This window comes from Danio rerio, chromosome 7, assembly GCF_049306965.1.
Source record: "Danio rerio strain Tuebingen ecotype United States chromosome 7, GRCz12tu, whole genome shotgun sequence".
Taxonomy (NCBI): Eukaryota; Metazoa; Chordata; class Actinopteri; order Cypriniformes; family Danionidae; genus Danio; species Danio rerio.
Window position 1 is genome coordinate 2,862,819 of NC_133182.1, and position 19,889 is coordinate 2,882,707.

The 19,889-nt window shown below is 38.9% G+C and overlaps 1 pseudogene; it reads left to right on the top strand.

Moving 5' to 3' along the window:
* The first annotated feature begins 4,341 nt into the window (after positions 1 to 4,341).
* Positions 4,342 to 16,297, top strand: LOC141375246 (uncharacterized; annotated as a pseudogene).
* Positions 16,298 to 19,889: the final 3,592 nt, after the last annotated feature.

The following is a 19,889-nucleotide window of genomic DNA, read 5'->3' on the forward strand; positions in this document are numbered from 1 at the left end:
TATCTTTATGGACAGTATACAGAAATTAAATTGAGATTAAAGTTTGTATTTATTTATTTATTTCATATATATGGCTTTTGTGTTTTATAGAATATGAGTTGATAAAAAATATCGGACGTGCATAGATAGATAGCATTTTGATTGAATTTAGTGGGCCGCTCTGGCCCAAAATGCCAGGGCCGATTTTTTGCCCCAGTCCAGCCCTGGACACACTTCATGCCTCTTACCCATTCCTAAAGATTTCTGATAAATGCTGAAACAAAAGTTTTACTTTCAATATTTTGTTTACACAAAAAGGGGACTGAACACCAACTGCAAATTGTCTAAACTTGCGATCTAATATAAGAGCATTTCTCCTCTAGGGACATTTGGGAATCATAGACAAGGTACAAGGAATTAAACAGAATATCAACTGTAGAACTTTACCATTCAGTAATATATCATGTATATATCATGTCATGACTTTATATGCCTGAGAGAGATTAGAGATGCATAAAGAAAAGCAACCCGGGCTCATTGTGGAAACGTAGCCCCGCGGACTGCGAGATACGTCCTGGGAGGTACGTATTCGAGCGTTTTTTGTCTTCGCGGATCCACGAGAGACTGCTGTGCGCTCTTTTTCGCGTCTCAGGCGCCTTACGGGAGCGTGCGCAGTTCGAGCCCGCGCTGGTCTCACGCGAAAAAGCCGCCGGATCAGCCAACCCGGCCACCCTCCTCTTCCTCCTCCTCCTCCTCCTTCCCTAAACCCAAGCAACGGTTTGCAAAAGCCGTCCACAAAGCAAAAAAAAAGCAAAAGCCCTCGTCTTCGATTTCGACCGCGTTTTCGGATCCCACCGCGGATTTTTCGGATTCTGTTTTTCATCTTACCTGATTTCTGGAACCGCTGTTCCCCAGACTCGATCCCAGTCGTTGTCCCTGCGGCCGGCCCCTCCTCCGGGGCCTCCGCTCTGTCGATGTAGCGCTGTGAGCTATGCGGACAAACTGGTTGCATCAGTGAAAGTCCTCTACTCGGAGGCGAGCCGTCGGCCGGCGAGCACGAAGAGGAGGAGCGGAGCGGCGCCACACCGCCCCGTAGTGTTCGCTCGAAAAAAACTAAATGCGGCCATACGTACCTCCGGCCACGTAAATCACGGTCTCCAGAAACGTCCGCGGGGCTACGTTTCCAGAATGAGCTTGGGTTGAAGAAAAGAATAATCATTGTTGGAGGAAAATGAAACAAATAGCAGAGAAGCAACTTTTTGTTCAGGAATTTTGGCCTGAAATATGAGATTTGAGAAGGAATGGAAATTACTGCAGACATCTGATGACAGATTTAGTAGCAAAACAAAACATTTGTGCTTTGTAAAATGCACACTGATGTCTGTCAAAGATGGTTCAATGATAATAACTCTACACATAATCTTACGATCTAATCTAACATTATATCTTATTCACAACAGATACACACCAGAGTCCTGCATGCGGGTGGGTAGCAGTGGGTACCCGTCAGGTGAACCGCTAATATTTACTGTAATGGGTGGAATAAATATTTATGTGTCATTCGCGGTTCGGGTGCGGGTCAATAATAAACAGGTGCGAGCGGAATGCGGGTTATATTGTTGGCTAGGCAGTCGTGTAGCAGCTGATGGACAGTGAGAGCTCGTATCTAAGCTCCTATCAAAACTTGAATAAAGATTTAAGCCCATCATGGTGCTAGCAGTCTATTTCCTGCATTACACCTGTTGCGAACCGCAAGAGCAAGTGAGCTGAAGCAGCGTGTGTGCAGCACATTGGGAAGAGCAGAAGCAGCGCGCAGGCGTTTGATTTCACACCAGCTAAGTCTACAGTGCGCAGCAGATCGGCAGCTGTTGCACAGATCAGTCATTATCTATTCCATCTAGTTACATATCTATCTATATATGATGCACTTTTATTTTTACTTTTCATCTTCACCAAGGCCTGTGGCAGCAAGTCTTTATTTTACAAATTATATCTACGTCTCATGCGGGTACGCTTAGTGCTGCTGTCGGGTAATGAGTTGCTCATTTATCAAAAAGGACCCGTGCAGGATTTTGTAACACACTGTTTCAGTATTCCCTCTATTCTTCTCACAGGTTTAATAGCTACTTACTGCAAGTCAATTAATAAATGTGTTGTAAATCCAGCAGTTCTAATTTCTAATGCTGTGCATGGGGCTGCAGTTTGAAACAGCCATTTAATGCAAGTCAATTAATTGATGTGCAGTGTGATGTGTTGTATTCTAAATAACAGGCATAAAAATAAATAAATAAATAAATAAATAAATAAATAATCATGTCAGCTTAAGTATATAAAGCTTGTGTGTAAAAAGGTTTATAACATGTTTTAATGTTAATGTTCTTTAATAAGTCAGCTTTATTGATCTTAAGCCACAGATGATGGATTATGACTAAATAAACCAGCTCTGACCAAACAATTTATACTTTCTTTTCTTTTTTTTACATTTAATTTAAATTAGTTTTGACACTTTTTAATCATTTGAATTGTTTGTACTTTTTTGTATTTTGTTTCTGTCCTACTTGTTTTTGTAAAAGTACATTGAACTACCATTGTGTATGAAATAGGCTATATAAAGAAGCTTGCCTAGCCTTGTTGTGATGAATGAAGTGGCACAGTGGTAACGACAACAACAACACAAAGTAGACTGGTTACATTCTTCAACTAGTATCTCCTACAATCCAGACATTTATTAAATGCTCAGTTGATTAGCCTCTTTCCACTGAGTGGGACGGTTCAGTACAGTATGAATTTATGTCCTTTGCACTTGCAAAAGTACTACTTATTTGGCACCAATTTCCAAAGAGTGCCTACTGTAGCACAACAGAACAGTACCAAAAAAGGGAAGACTCGCTGATGAGCCCACTTGGTTTACAAAGAATCATTACCAGCGCATGCAACAAGCCAGGGGAACGGCAAAATAGAAAGTGCCATTTTTAAATACACAACCGAGACATACATTGACATTGTACAGCAGGTGTGTGTTCTAAACCTGCGTATAGGTTGTTTAGGAAACACAGCTGTGTACACAACAAAATAGGACTATCTAAACAAGACTATCTAAAAATGTGTGAAAAGCATGACTGGTGCCACCTACTCTCTCTGTTTGTGCTCAATTCATGCCTATATTTGAAACAATGAATTTAAGTTGTAAATAACTAGCTTAGCTTAATTTCTCAAGCAAGAATGGCATTGATCACAACATTCTGGCGTACACCATACTAACCAAATCACGGAAGCCTGATCAGGGTGACCTGAACCAAACTGTATATACTGTAAGTATAGATTATTAGAGGTACAATAGATTTGGTAACACTTTATAATAACAGCATATGAATATTGATGTACTAAAGTATGTAAACAAAACATTTCTTCATTAGGAACAAATAATGAGTTAAGGAATGTGCTAATCAGGAACTAACGTTAACCACAATGAGTCACTTGTGTTCATTTGTGAATTATGTCTACCTTAATCACTTGTTAGTTTATGTTTACTAATTAATGTATCAATTAACATTTTAGTTTTAGCTAACATGAACATGAATGCATCTTCTATCATAACTTTTCTTGTGGCTATTATAGTTAACTTATTCTTTAACTACTCATGAACCCCTGTGCTATAAATATTAGTACATCATTACTTCTGTACTGTTATTGTAAAGTGTTACTGAATAAACAAAGATTTTCAAACTTTTAGTGTGTGAAAGGAATGTCATTGTTCTAAAAAACAGTGGGTATATCCATGATTAATTCACAATGCAAGCTTAAACATTTTAACATCAGTTTTATTAAACTTTTTAAGCTGAAAAGCAGAAAGAATTCTGTTCAAATGAAACAATCTTAGCTGTGAACAGATTAACAGTCATTACCTTACCGAGTATTACTGTACATATTCTAGAAGACAATCCAATGGTGTGCAGGAAGGTTAAATGTAGGTTTTTGCTTGCTTTTGTGTGAAGTTAACCTTATTTATCACAATTAATTTACAGTTTTACTACAGCTCCATTTTTATTCTGACTCCCAGTTTTAAAGGATCATTAAACGTAGACTGTGTTTTTGATTAGAAATTGATCACATTTATCAGTTATATTTCGATATTTGATTATTTTGGACATACCATACTCTCAACTATTAATTTTATTCTTTAGGGACCTAAAGTTGCATAAAACCTCGCCCTAGCCAGATGTAGATAGTCCTGTACAAGATTTAGGATGCCTAGATACAAATGATCTTTTTTTAAGTTTCCAATGAAAAAAATAGAAAGCATTTCTGTTAACACAAGGAAGTTAAAGCTGTTTAAGAACCGTTTCCAAATGCCCCCAAGCCAGAAAGAGAGAGACGTCCCACTGATTTGAACTTGTACATTTTTTTAGTTTCCTTTGCAGGTTTTGTCTGAAGTTTGGTGAGATTCTGAAATTCTAGAGTTCAAGTAAGTAGATTATTTTGCCTTTATTGTAATACAAAGTATGTTGTTAGGAGAGGCTTGACAGTAAAAACTGTTCTACTTGGAAATACATTCTCATTTACACACATACACTATGGACAATTTAGCTTACCCAATTCACCTGTACTGCATGCCTTTGGACTTGTGGCGGGAAAACCGGAGCATCCGGAGGAAACCCATGCGAACATGGAGAGAACATGCAAACTCCACACAGAAATGCCAACTGACTCAGCCGAGGCTCGAACCAGCGACCTTCTTGCTGTGAGGCGAGAATGCTATCCACTGAGTTGCCCCAACTGTGAAATTGATTTGCAACAAAAAAATTTAGTTAATAATTAATAATTATTTAATAATTAAGCACATAAAAGACATCACAGCATGATTTTTTTTTTTTTTTTTTATCCAAAAGCATCGACACCTACATAGGTAAATGGGGGTGCTACTTGTGGTCTCTCTGCTGGTAAGGCTGGCATCTGTTGATGTTCCATTATTCCATCAATTAACAAGTGACATCTGTATCGCAAACTACTGATGTGTTGGGTTTGTATTCAGTGAGCAAATCTGTAATGTATTGGGGTTCTAGTCCATTTAGTGATTTATAGACCAGTAACAATACTTTAAACTCTATTCTGAATGTAACTGGAAGCCAGTGTTGAGACCTGAGGACAGGTGTAATGTGTTCTGATTTCCTGCTTCTGGTCAGAATCCTGGCCGCAGCGTTCTGGATGAGCTGCATCTGTCTCACTGTCTTTTTGGGAAGGCCAGTGAGGAGTCCATTACAGTAATCCACCCTGCTGCTGATAAAAGCATGAACAAGTTTCCCTAAGTCTTCACTGGAAACAAAGCATCTAGTTCTTGCAATATTTTTGAGATGATAGTATGCTGATTTACTGACTGCTTTGACATGACTGTTGAAACTCAGATCTGACTCAAGAGTCACACCAAGATTCTTGACCTTATTTTTTTCGTTTGACCTTTAGAGTCAAGGTACACATTTACCTTGAGAACCTCATCTCTGTTTCCAAACACAATCATTTCAGTTTTCTCTTTGTTTAACTGAAGAAAGTTTAGGCACATCCAATTACACATTTCATCAATGCATTGGCAGAGGGTGTCAATGGGGCTGTAGTCATTAGGCAGTAAGGCTAGGTAGATCTGAGTGTCATCAGCATAGCTGTGGTAGGAGATTTGGTTCTTTCTCATTATTTGGCTCAGGGGGAGCATGTAAAGGTTGAACAGGAGAGGTGCCAGAATCGAACCTTGTGGGACTCCACACGTCATGGGTGTCCACCTCGACCTATGGTCACCTATACTGACATAGTAACCTCTACCTTCAAGGTAAGATCTGAACCATTTGAGGACTGTCCCAGACAGCCCAACCCAGTTTTCCAGCCTATCCAGAAGTATGCTGTGATCGACAGTGTCAAATGCAGCACTGAGATCGAGCAATACCAGCACTGTTATTTTACCTGAATCTGTATTTAGGCGTATATCATTGATTATCTTTATAAGAGTGCTCTCTGTACTGTGATGTGCTCTGAAACCAGATTGAAAATTGTCTAAACACCCCCTGAAGTTTAAGAACTTGTAAACCTGGTTAAAAACAACTTTTTCAATGATTTTGCCAATGAAAGGGAGATTTGAGATTGGCCTGTAATTGCTCAATAGGGTGTTATCCAGGTTGCTCTTCTTCAAGAGGGGTTTAACAACTGCAGTTTTAAGTGAGTTTAGAAAAATCCCTGAGAGAAGTGAAGCATTTACCACTTTTAGAAGATCCATTTCTAAACAGGTAAACACCGTTTTGAAGAATGATGTGGGGAGTGTGTCAAGACTGCAGGTTGATCAGGATCAGGAATCAGAGATGAGTGTAGGGGAAGCAAGCGCAGAAGTGGACTGGGTGACAAACAGAAACACATGATGAGACACAAAAATAAACAGAATAACCAAATAAGTGCTGGCATGTAACAGTATGTAAATGTAGAATCTCCTTGGCTGATTCTGGATACAAAGCAATACAACATTGCTACTTACTTGTAGTAATTAATGCTGTTAAAAATAGTGTGCGCACGGGTAGATATGGACAGTTTTTGTTGGGACCACGTCTTCTATACATTTCCTGATAAAGCTTGTAATGGTGTCTGAGTAAACTATTATGTTGTCCTCAGAAGCTGCCCGGAACATATCTCACTCCACGTGATCAAAACAGACTTGAAGTATGGAATCCGATTGGTCCGTCCAGCTCTGAAACGTCCTGAGGGTGGGTGGTTCCGGTTTTAGTCTCTGCCTGTAAGCAGGCAAGAGCAGAACAGAAGAGTGATCTAATTTGCCAAACGGTGGGCAGGGCAGGGATGGTTTTTAGCCATCCCGGAAAGGAGAGTAGCAGTGGTCCAGAATCCGGTCTCTACGCATGTTTACGTTGTTGTGTTGATGGTATTTTGGAGCGATTTTCCTGAGATTGGCATTGTTAAAGTCCCCGGTAACAATAAACGCTGCCTCTGGGTTTACAGTTTTCTGCTCGCTTATGCTGCCGTACAGTTCCCTGAGCGCCTGCTCTGTGTTGGCTTGGGGTTGGATGTATACAGTCGTAATTATAACAGCTGTGAACTCTCTTGGTAGCCAGTATGGCCGACACCGAAGCATAAGAAATTCCAGATCAGGAGAACTAAATGATCTAACTGGTTGTATGTTCATCTCATCACACCATGAGTTGTTAATAAAGAAACACACATCTCATTCATTGCTTTTCCCTGTGAGTTCTTTCGTTCTATTCGTGAGGTACACGGAGAACCCAGAAAGTTCAACAGCTGTGTCTGGTACCTCCGCAGATAGCCAGGTTTCTGTAAGGCAGATAATGCAGCAGTTTCTTGTTTCCCAGTTGGAAGGAAATGCGCGCCTGTAGCTCGCAAAGTTTGTTGTCCAGTGACTGAACGTTAGCCAGACTGAGACGCCAGCTCTCTTTCCTCTTTTCCGGCTAAGTTTTCTTCATCGCTTCGGTTGTGTGACCCAGACAAAAGAACTCTGTTGCTGTGTTTGTAAACAGAGTATCGTTGAAGAACTCAAAGTCCGGTCTTCGATGTGCAACGAGGGAGCCAATTTCCAAAAGTGTGTGTCTGTCATAGGTAATGAGAGTGTGTACAACTAGCTCAAAAAACGACAAAAATACACACAAAACACAACAAAGGTTTTTTGGAGCTCGCAACACTTGAACTGAATATGCCTGATTAATAAGATATATAAGTGTTGATTTAAATGGTTTATTAATCATTTACTTACACATTATAAATTATCTTAAAAACCATCAACTATTATAGTTATAACAGTTAAATTAAATAACTAGTTTGTAAATAATAAATCATTAACAATGTATGAAGACACAATCAAGCACATTATACATGTGCAAGATTACAGGATTTGTAGCTGTTGTTATAAAGTGCTTACTAACATCTATTAATGTAGAGTTAATACAGTACTTAACAGATAATGAATTCACTATTTGCTAATGCTTAATAAATGATTCTCAGTTTGTAGTTATTATAATGTGTTACCAAATTGTGTTTTTAATTCATAAGCTTAGTGTCTTATGAACTATTCACTTATTAAGTTATTGTTTGGTTTTAGCACAGCAGATATGGCAGACAATTCTCACGTACCACACAGCAGAAGAGAGGAACCTTCAGCAACAACGTAAGAAATTTCTACAACCACATTATTGTAAAACTACCAGCTTGACTTTCTCAATATATTACTCATTTAAAATATTAATGTGTTAAGTGGGTTTTCTTCAGCTGGGGTTCTTTTATCATAGAAGCACAAGTATCTTGAAATTGATTTCTGGAAAAACTCCAGCAATACACCAATTGGATGACAGCTGACTGAAAGCAAAATATACATTCTGTGCCTCTCCACACCAGCATGTGGCAGTAGTCTGTATTGTCATTCCACAAAGGGAAACTAGTGCTACAAAGCAGTGTTTATGTACCATTTTCACAGTATTTCACCACAGTAGTTACTACAGAAGGATACACTTGTGCAATTAGATTTACTTTTATTCATTCGGTGGATGTTTTTATTCACAGTGATGTAAAAATTATGATAATAGGAGCAATTCAGGTCATCAGAGAGCAGCAATAAATGCTGTTAAAAGTCTAAGCTGTTTTGTTTTTTAATTAAACAAACAGGAAAGACAGTGATAAACTAAATTTTTTAAAGATGGCCAGGGATTCAGCAGTTAGGCAGGTCGCTCCACCAGGATGGAACAATAAAGGTGAAAGTCCTTGTAACCGATTTTGTGCCCCATTGGGATGTAACCACAAAGTATCATTAAGTAGCAGAGCAACAGAATCTTAGTGGTTACATAAGCCCGAAGTAGAGGATTCGGGAAAAGAGTGCCAGTGATTGTTGTGTAGGAAAAGGAAAGTTCCCCTTCAAAAGGGAACTCCTACGTGTGTCTGTATAAACATAAGCTGCGTCCCAAATCGCATACTTGTGCACTATTCTACGCCATTTTGTTGTATAAATAGTGTAAGTAGTGTGTTCACACTGAAAACTCTAAAAATAATAAGTGCACTTTAATTACCCGGATGATGCACTCATTCAGCCGCTAAAATGAAGTGTGTAATGATGGACACTTCACGCACTCAACGACCGCAGGTTTGCTTACGTAGCGGAAGGGGCGGAGCTATCGGACACACATGTTGAATAACTTTATTTAATTTGGATAGTGAAAGCAAAATTTTTTTACGAGAGGGATTATAGCGCCTCCCGATAGTGATTGCGGCAACACACACGGCAGGTATTATTTGATAATTCGGCCGTTTACTTCAATGATTTGGCATCAAGGAAACGGTTTGAATTTCCGCTTAGTAAAAAAAACATTAGTGTGCCATTTGGGACAACACTACATATATATATTACCCTGTTGAGTGTGTAAGTGCATAAGTACATAGTGCATGAGTGCATAGTGTATAGTGTGCCATTTGGGACACAGCTATACTTTGGGAGTGCTTTAGACGACCAATCACTGCTGAAGATATGAAAACGGGCCAATGAAATGCCAATTGAATTGGCGGAGCTTAGCTCCACAGCTGAAACTGATGAGCCAATTAGTGCTATAACAGTCGGCTGTGTGAGTTAGCTCATCAGAATTGTTGCTTCAGACCCAATCTAAGACTAAAGAACCCTTCTGCTGAGCTAACTTCCAACGTTGAAGAAAGCATTTTCTTCACCAGTGCGGGAGAAGAAGTTCTCTTGCATAGAAAAAGTTAATTAAATAGCTAGGGATGCTCATTTCGTTAATTTTGGTAACCGACAACCGCCACTCATTAATCGGTTATTAACGGTGAACTGGTCAGATTACTATTAATTTTATATTAAACAAATTGACGTGTCTATTTTGTGTATGACACATTAAATGTTGCATTTTAAAATACTGATTTATTTTTATATATTAATAGCGGAACAGAACAACAGAGCATCTTCACGCACCTGCAGTGTTTAGCACAGAAGAGCAGAATAATCTAAATAAAATGAATAAAATAAATAGGACTGCCCTAAATTATTTTCACTTAAATAATTAATTTATATTACAAAACGAAAATACTGACTGATTCTTTTTAATAACCGGCATGGGCTTTTTTTTCCCAATCATATGTTTATTTCTTCCGTCAAATAAAAATCGCAGGCTTCCTCAAATTGCTTGCTCCACGGAAAATATGCATTTATGTAATGCCCCGCTGTTATTATTATAATCACAAAACCTTTTACATTTTAATAGAAATCCTTATTTTAAAGATTATGTCCTGATATAGCCTATGGTTTCCTCTCTCTCCCTCACGGTTCAAGTGCGCGCGCTGCCTGATGAAAAGACAACAACACGCGCGCATATGTAGACTTTTTGTAAACAGTTTGTTTAAATATGATATTGCATTAATCTGCGTACATGCCTTAAGCTGTAAAATAAAAAGTAAAGCCTATTTGTTGCGTTTATTACGCAGATCCAGGTCAACATAAGCGCTGGTTTAGCATCAACACGTCTGTATCAAACAGCAATATTCTTCTTCCATTTTGCTTCTTTAGCAAATGTGTCTGTAGGCACGGGTTATACGTTATCATCCCACAAATTAAGTATGCCTTACAGTTAAACAAGTGGCCGAAAACAAGCCGCATCTCACTGCCTTTATGTTGACAAGGAAAAAAGAAGAGGCGCGGTCCTCTTATAAACGACTGAATCAGCTGGGTATCGATTGTGCAAAAGTGTTGCTGTCTGTGTTGTTACAATTGTAATATTTAATACTATTGTGATATTCAAGATTTGTATATTCAAACAGCTCTGGATAACTTAAAACAACGATTAGACCTTCAGAGCGGTGTTAATGCGTCCTGAAGTAAAGCGAAACGGCTATAAACTCCAGCAAGATAGAGTGATTATATGCAGAGCCATATACCTTTATCTCTAAATAAAGTAGGCTATAACTATAGAAACTGTGTTTATTTTAACTGAAAGCTTCGTCGTGTTTTCTGACCTCACGCACCTGTCAGTCAGCACTCTCAAAGGTTCAAACAGAAAGCGCACTGCACGGTTACAGAAAAGTTTGGCTGTTACCTGACATCTGGTGAACGCCCATCCCTCTCTGCGCAGCCACATTAACAGTGTGAGCAAATCATCGTATATGCGCTGAAAATCCGGCCGCTTTGACAGCATTGGCAATGTTTCTGGCGTTGTCGGTTGTCAAGCGGGGTTAAGTTGGTTTTGTTTTTGATATTCTTGACACATTCAGACGGTCCCTTACTAAGAGCTCCGTGCGAGCTCTCCCGGCTAAATATTGCGAGGGCCTAAACGGAGCAGTGCTTGTAATGTCGAACGAAAAAAAGTGTTAATTAGCTCAACTTTTGCAGGCACGCGTGACGTTATTGGAATGGTATCACGGGGTGGGTGTGTCGCGATTCTTCCTTATCACACCGCAACACAGGATCGTAGATCTGAGTGTCGCGATTTCGATTTTATATCGTGTATCGTTACAGCCCTACCAAGTAATGGTAATATGTTGGGCCTAGGGGACGTTGGAAGGTTGCACCCTTGGTGATGTCAGGTTGCGCTCTTGGTGATGACTACACATCAGGAGCGCGACAGGCTTTGTTTGCTGTGGCGCTTTCCATACAGTCTTCCAAAGTCTGTTTATACTTTCCCTTATGAAGGGGAATGTCCTGGTTACGTACGTAACCCACGTTTCCCGAATAGAGAACGGAGACGTGTGTCTCCACTGCCACAGCAGTGAGTCTTCAGCTGGGAGCTGAGCGATCGGCTCTTCAGCAGGCAAAATTCTGACGAGCTAACTTACACAGCTGACTGATATAGCCCTAATTGGCTCATCAGTTTCAGCTGTGGAGCTAAGCTCCGCCAGTTCAATTGGCATTTCATTGGCCCGTTTTCATATCGTCAGAAGTGATTGGTCGGCTAAAGCACTCCTAAAGTCTGTTTATACAGACACACGTCTCCGTTCCCTATTCGGGGAACATGGGTTACGTACGTAACCAGGACGTTCTTTGAATTGAACTAAAAAGTGTGCATGTCACACCTTTATTTATCAGACTACATTGGTTGCCAATTACTGTTCGCATAAAGAACAAGGATTGGCAATCGCTGTAGCCTGATAAATAAGGGTGTGACATGCACACTTTACAGTTGGTAGAAGAGCAGTCTCACTGCTGTATTCTTGGACAGGACAAGAATCTGGTGAAGTAGAAGTAACATGTTCTGATATAAAGGGTCGAATCTTCCTGATGTTATATAAATCACTGCATTGACCACAGCAAAATGGTCAGTACATATTATCTGGTCATCAAGAACCTTCTTGGTACTTCATCCAGCCAGAAATATGTCAGACATGCTGATATTCTTGCATCATTCGTCATGTCGTGCCTAGCCGGAATGAGCGGTAGAGTTGGCTGTTATTCTCATAATAGTGGTAGAAAAAGCCATGTTTTTATGCTTTACAAGTGATGGTATGTAGATTAAGAAGAGAAGAGGCCCTAGAACAGAGCCCTGAGGCACACTAGCAGCTCTGACACTTCACCTCTTCAATTATGTCTGACAATCCAATTTCAGAATTTTTAAAGGGGTGGTCCACTACAATATCATATTTTAAACTTTAGTTAATGTGTAATGTACCTTTGTGAACATTAACAACATCTCTGAATGTAAAAAGTTCTAAGTTTTTATGCAAAGGGAGACCTTGGTTTTTACAGAGTTAGCTTAACAAAGCCTACAATGAACAAATTTTGGGGACTACAAAAAAATACTTCCACCCCCTGTGAGATCACAAAGGTTCTTTTACCACGCGCACACACTGCGCAGCTGAGGGTCATGGCCAGAGGCGGTGTAATGTTATAGCAGAGATAAAGCTAAAATGCATCCAAACACTGTTGTTTCCACAGAGCTTTGTCTGTTTCTGTATTTGGGCTTCCCAAGGACACGACACACAGACAGAAGTGCTTACAGTTCAATATTATTCATATTTCAGAGAATTATAAAATACACAGCAAGCATGATTTGACAACACAGCTCCAGAATCTCTCCCAGTTCAGTGCTGGATTCAGTTAAAATCTCCTCAAAGCAGAAGCGGTGAGCTACAACCTGTAAGTGTTTTTATTTGTTCAAATTGATCATGACAGTGTCTAGCGTTAACGGTATGCTGTAGCAACAATGTAAACAACGGGAAATGTTGTTTTGCACTACAAATGATTTAGCTAAAAATTCATATTTATCAGTCAAACTGCTGTAAACACACACACACACACTCCACCAGCACGTTCGTGTCTCTCTATGTGTGTGTGCAACTTTGCATTGATTCTCTTTAGGCAGCTTTTTTCATGTGTTTCACATCTCAGATAATGAAGTCGCAAAAGATATGTGAATGATTCACATTACTTACACCTGCATATTCCGGATACATGTGAAAGACATTGTGTAACGCATTGAGTTAAAAAAAATACAGGAGAGCTCAACTGACTCGTGGTAGAAGCAGAATAATAAATCAAGGCTCACACAGGTCTCATCCCACATCTTGTGCTTTATTCTTCTTTCACAATATATTACAGAAAATAACTTAATCCGAGCATCAGAGAAAAAGAAAAATAAACTCCCGTGCACATGCACTTTTTACAGAAAGTTCACACTTTCACACACACACATAGATGCACACAAAGAAGATCTCTCTTAAAGGAGCCACACCCCATTTTCACTCGTTACAGACAGACAGTCATATTTTATTTTAGTGAGCAGGCAGGAGGTTGACTGAGGTTTACACAGCAGAAAAGTGAGTGCTTTTACGGGCGTGACGTGGAGCCTATCCTTGAATCGCAGCACATTATGACGTCGACCAATTAGAGTCACTAAAGGGCAGGCCTTTCAGAGGAACTAGGAAATATGAAAGTGGTTTTCATGTTAGCTGAGTAGCTGTGTATAATCAAAGTGAGATATATGAAAAAATAACGCGATTTCCTTCAAGTGAAACATGAGCACACATTGCTTTGCATCTTATAAACACAACCAAGCCTTAAAATTACATTCTGGACCCCCCTTTAAGAAATACTACAAAACTCTGACCTATTGGCTAATGGGGCCTTGTTGTTTCACCTTTCAATCGTACAAAGAGGAGAGTGTGTCCTACAGGTGGTTTGTCAAGTGTGGTGCACACAAAAAAATTGCAGTGTTTCCAAGAACACTAAAAAGGCATCTGGTGCATATGGATCATATATTTAAATACATAAGATTCAAAAATTTATAAAAATGAATAATAATAAAAAAGAAAAATACCATAAATACAACAACACTAGCAGCCATTAACATAATTGTCACAACAAAAACTTTGTCTTCACAGGCACTCTGGGTTAATGACAAAACAGTTTGAATTCAAAACATGTTGATGCTGAATTAAGTCTCTTTTGCAGGAGACATCATCATGCCACCCGTGTTAATGAAGGTCCTCCAGCACTCTACCAGCTGAACGTGAAAACAAATTACATTGATGGGAACAATAAAAAGCTCAGACAGTGGACATATGGACGAAGAGACAAGAGCAAGAAGAACAAAATCATTCTGATTGTGGGAGAAACCGGCACTGGGAAAACAACACTCATTAACACTATGGTCAACCACCAACTGAGAGTGAAGTTTGAGGATCAAGAGTTTTATCAAATCACTGAAGAGGAACAACAAAGAGATCAATCCCAATCCCAGACCTCTGAGATCACGGTTTATGAGGTGTTTGTTGAAGAAAACCCAACATCTCTGACCATCATCGACACTCCAGGTTATGGAGACACTCGAGGACATGAGAAAGATGCTGAGGTTGCAGAATATCTGATCAGATTGTTTTCAGATGTGGATGGGGTTCATTATATTGACGCAGTGTGTTTTGTGATGAAGGCGTCTCAGAATCGACTCTCTGGAAAAGAGCTTTACATCTTTCACTCAGTTCTGTCTCTGTTTGGTAGAGATATCCAGAACAACATAGTGTTTCTGTTCACTCATTCAGATGGACTACCACCAACAGATGCTCTCAATGCCATTGAGAAAGCAGAAATACCCTGCAGAAGAGACAGCAGAGGAAAACCTGTTCACTTCTTATTCAACAACCGACAGAAAGAGAAAAAGGATGAGGAGTATGAGCATGTGTTCAGATCAGCCTGGGAAATGGGAGAGAGAAGCATTAGCAAGTTTTTCACACTGCTGGAAGAAAAGAACAAAAAGAGTGTTCAGATGACATTAGATGTGATGAGGGAGCGAACACGACTTGATGCTTGTGTCTGTAATCTAAAGGAGCGAATCATTGAAAAAGAGCTAAAAACTGTTGAACTGACTCAGATTCAGGAAGTGCTCAAAGTGAACAGAGACAAAATCAAGAACCGTGAAAACTTTTATTTTACGATCAGTAAAGTTGTCAAAGAAAAGGTCCAAATAAAAAAAAAAACTGATTAACAAGGCTACCAGCTGCTCCGTCTGTAAGGAAACCTGTCATGATGAATGGGGCTGCTGGCTGATCTCTGCAAGAAATCTCTCAAAGTGTGAAGTTATGGTAAATGGCTACTGCACTGTGTGTTCAGGAAAGTGTCATTACAGCAAACACGTCAAGGAGAACAGCAAGTATGTGATAAAGACAGTGAACACTAAAGTGCAATTTGATGAGCTTAGAAAGGAGTATGAACACATGTACACAGAAATAGAAGTTCAACTGACCAGGGATCTGGTTAAGATTAAAACCGAGAAGTCCAAACTGCTGCAGGAAGTTTATTTCAGCATCACAAGACTCTCTGACATCGCACTAAAAGCAGACAGCGCTTTCACTCTTCAGCATCTGGATTTCCTGATTCCCAGACTGAAGGAGGAAGAGGGAAATGAGGAATGGGTGAAGAACCTGGAGGAGCTGAAGAAAACTGGAGAAGAGCAGAAAAACAAAGGAGCTGTACATCATCTGATGGATCTTGGCTTGCGAAAATGGAACCAGTTTTTCAGTCATAATTAAAAAAAAATAATAAGCAGAACCAAAACATGAAAGCACAAGATGAAAAAGCAGCGCAGATGTTTTTTTTTTTGTTGTTGTTTAGATAGATGATCTATTAGAGAACAAGATCCATTACGAAACAAAAGTGCATTGCATAAAAACTTGTTGTGTCAATTTTCTGTTTATCGTTACAGTACATTTTATGCAAATAATGAAAACAATAATGAAGATATTCTACCCTGCAGAATTTTGGCTCAAAATCTAAAGAGTAAATTGTAATTTACGTTTGAATGTAGAGATGTTAAAAGGCCAAATCATTAAAGTTTCCATTATCTTTTGCTCCAGTGTTTAGTGAAGTCAACTCTTGTGAAAATACTCTTTTTTTTTTCTTTTATAAGGTTTTCATATCACCATTAACATTATGAGATACATGCTTCATTTACTTTTAATTGACATTGACTTTTTACACATACATACATACTGATATTTAGCAATAAACATTTGTAAAGATGAACATGGATGATATTATCATCTGCACTTCAAAATATAACAATTCATGTTTATTTACAGTTATTATATATATATATATATATATATATATAAAACCAGATTGTTGATCATCACAGCAGCAAATGCTTGAAGACTCAATCAGCTCTTTATTTTCACAATTTTACATGTTAATCTGCAATATATATATATATATATATATATTAGAGGTGTGAACCTATAATGGTCTCACGGTTTGGTTTGGTTCGGTTTCGATTATCATGCCTTCGATTCGGTTCAATTTGATATCTCGGTGGATCATGGTGCATTGACGATGCTTTCCATATACAGTGTTATATTTTAGGGGGGAGGCTATAACATGCTGTCCTAATAAACACTCAAGACACACAGCCCCACACTGTCTCTCGTTTAAACACATACACAAACATAGACAGCACCAAACAAACAAACACACACACACACACACACACACACACACTTAAGCCCTCACAACAGGGAGAGCTCGCTCTGAGTGAAGCAGAAAAAAGAGAAAAAAAAAGAAGCACTTTTCCGACGGTCCCTTACTGAGAGCGCCTCTCAGCGTGAGCTCTCCCGGCTAAACACATATTGCGTGGGCTTAAACGAAGCAGTGATCATAATGTTGAGCGAAAAAAAAGAAAGACAGCTGTGAAACATAACCAGCTGTCTTTTTGTAGGAAACACACTTTAGATGTTTTTAGGGTAAGAGGTTTTTGAGTTATTGCCGTCTATAACTGAATGTGTGTCAGGAAAATCGAAAACAAAACAAACTGAACCGCGTTCATTTCTGGCGCCCCCTGGATGTACAGCGTCCTTAGCATATGCCTATGGTGCCTATGCCACGGGCCGGCCCTGAGTTGGCCGAGTGTTGTAAATACTTGCGCTCACCTCCCTCGCGACAGAGCGCATAGGAGATAAATGACATCAGTACATAATAACTGGTGATGATTATTACTGAACCGATACAGAATTGTCCGCGTCTGCATCGCGGTGCACCGAAGAGACAATTAATTTTGACACCCCTAATATATATATATATATATATATATATATATATATATATATAGTATGAGACAATGATATATTGTTGGAAAAATTATTTTAATTTAGTGTATAAATTGTTGACACTTTATAGTAAAGCTTAATTTGTTAGTCAGTTAAATTAGCTAAACTGACAATGACAGCTATTTGCATCTCTTAATCTTAGCTAATGCTTAATGACTCAGTGAAATCAAAAGCTGTTTAACGGAGCTTATAATGTTCAGTTAATGTTATCATAACACATTAATGAGAAAACAATAAAGTAAAAAATAAAATATGAAAACATTTTTACAAACTGTACTTCATAATTATTTTCTAATTGTATTAGTTTGAAACACATATTTACTCTGGACGTTTACGTACTATAAAACAATACTCAAATATGTTTGATATTATACTTGTAATCATTTATTTAGCTCATGCCAATATTGTGATAATACCATATATCATGGTAAAAGTTTCAGCAAGTACACTGAAAACGTCATATGCCTACTTTCCATTAACTTTTTCATTCCATTTTGTTCATGACAGTAATGAGTAGTATAGAGTATTTAAAGGGCCATGAAACCCCCTCGTTTCAGCAGGGTGTTTTCACACGTCTACTTTGGAAAAAGTCTGAAAAGTGGGCGTGTCCAGCTCTGTTTAGGGGGAGTGTCAGAGGAACTAAAGTGGGATGGTGTGGGAGTGTCTATTTGGGCAGCCACTGAGTTTCAGAGTCAAAACACACATACACAGAGGAGAAAGTGACTGTGTTTACATGGACATCTGTAGTCGAATTATTTGCCAAATTATTAAATGGTGGACTTTAACTGCAGTTTGGCTCTTTCATTCAGAGAATTCATTCACATCCCTCGTGACACGAGATATTTAATTTGGGGATCTGCTCTAAGCATGTATTGTTCATGCAATGTTTGATACCGCAGGGTGAATGAGAAAAAAAAAAACCTCTGCATTTACCGGAAACTTAGATGCACTCGGCAGAAAGCCGCTTGTGTTATTCCGGGCACAAAATGCGGTGAAAATCCTACACGAGGTTAAAGTTTGGTTGTGGTGCTAACATGTTTACACTCGGTGCAATAGTTAACTTAGTTGGATATGAACAAACTGAATAAACAAAGAGCACTGGTCGCTCACTCACCAAATCTGTAGAGACAGGACAATCACCATCAACTAGAGCCGCGTCTTTATTAAGAGACTACAAGCGAATCCGGATCTCAGCGTTTGCAGATGAGAACAGCTTTCAGGTAAACAATGTGCCTTCTTAGACACGTAAGTTATTGTTGTCGAGTGTCGCCTAGAGAGAAAATGAAAACAAAACTTTTCTGCAGTAAACTATAAAAGCAACACTTCATGCTTGTTTTGCCAACACAACGTGGCGTCTCTGTCGTCTAAACACTGTGACAGTAATGAATATTAATGAAGTTGCACAATAGAGCGCGCTGATTGGTTTGAACCAAGTCTTACTCATGCATTAATGCATCACGCTGAAAGACGTAATAAGACACACTCTGGCACAGACGTCCAGCACGCTGGAATACACGCTATTATGTCATGACCGTGACGCAGCTTCAAAAATTTGTTTCAAACCGGAAGTACGAATTTGCTTGAAATAACGCAAAAACAACCAATTTACACTTTTTAGTGAAATATAGGTGTCCTATTAGTGACACATATACAACTGTCAACAGCTCAAAAAATGTGTTTTGGTGTTTCGTGACCCTTTAATGTGTCATCGGAGTTCATGTATGTGGACGTAGATGCAAACTGAATGTATTTTTGCTTACATTATTTTTGCTTACATCAATAAACATGCCTAAGTGCTTGAACTCACTTTCCTTTGTGTTCGTAAGTATGCACACTGAAAACCCGGAAATGTCTTTCATTCAAAGTACTATTTATGTTCTGTTAAGTGAAAAAAGGATGTTTTCAGATTTTAACATATTTTGATTAATATTAAAATGCATATTTTTTTCAACCAAGTCAAAACTAATTTATAAATTTAGCTGTAGAAAATTACAATCTGAATGAAAAATTATATTTACTTTCTCAAGAGCAGAATTTTTATACTGGATTCATTATGTTGAGTATTTTATTGTCATCAACTGGTCAGTAAGATGAAGCACACTACTCCACAGATTACTCTACAGACTCAATTCCTGGAGGGCCGCAGCTCTGCATAGTTTAGCTCCAAACACCTCCAACTCACATCAGTTTAATAGTCTCTAGTAGTTTCACCTCAATTATTTGGATCAGCTGTGTTTGTGATTAGAGTTGGAGCAAAACTGTGCAGAGCTGCGGCCCTCTAGGAATCCAGTTTGAAGCAAATGGATCTCTTCCTTTAACTTTGACTCAGGCTTCTATTT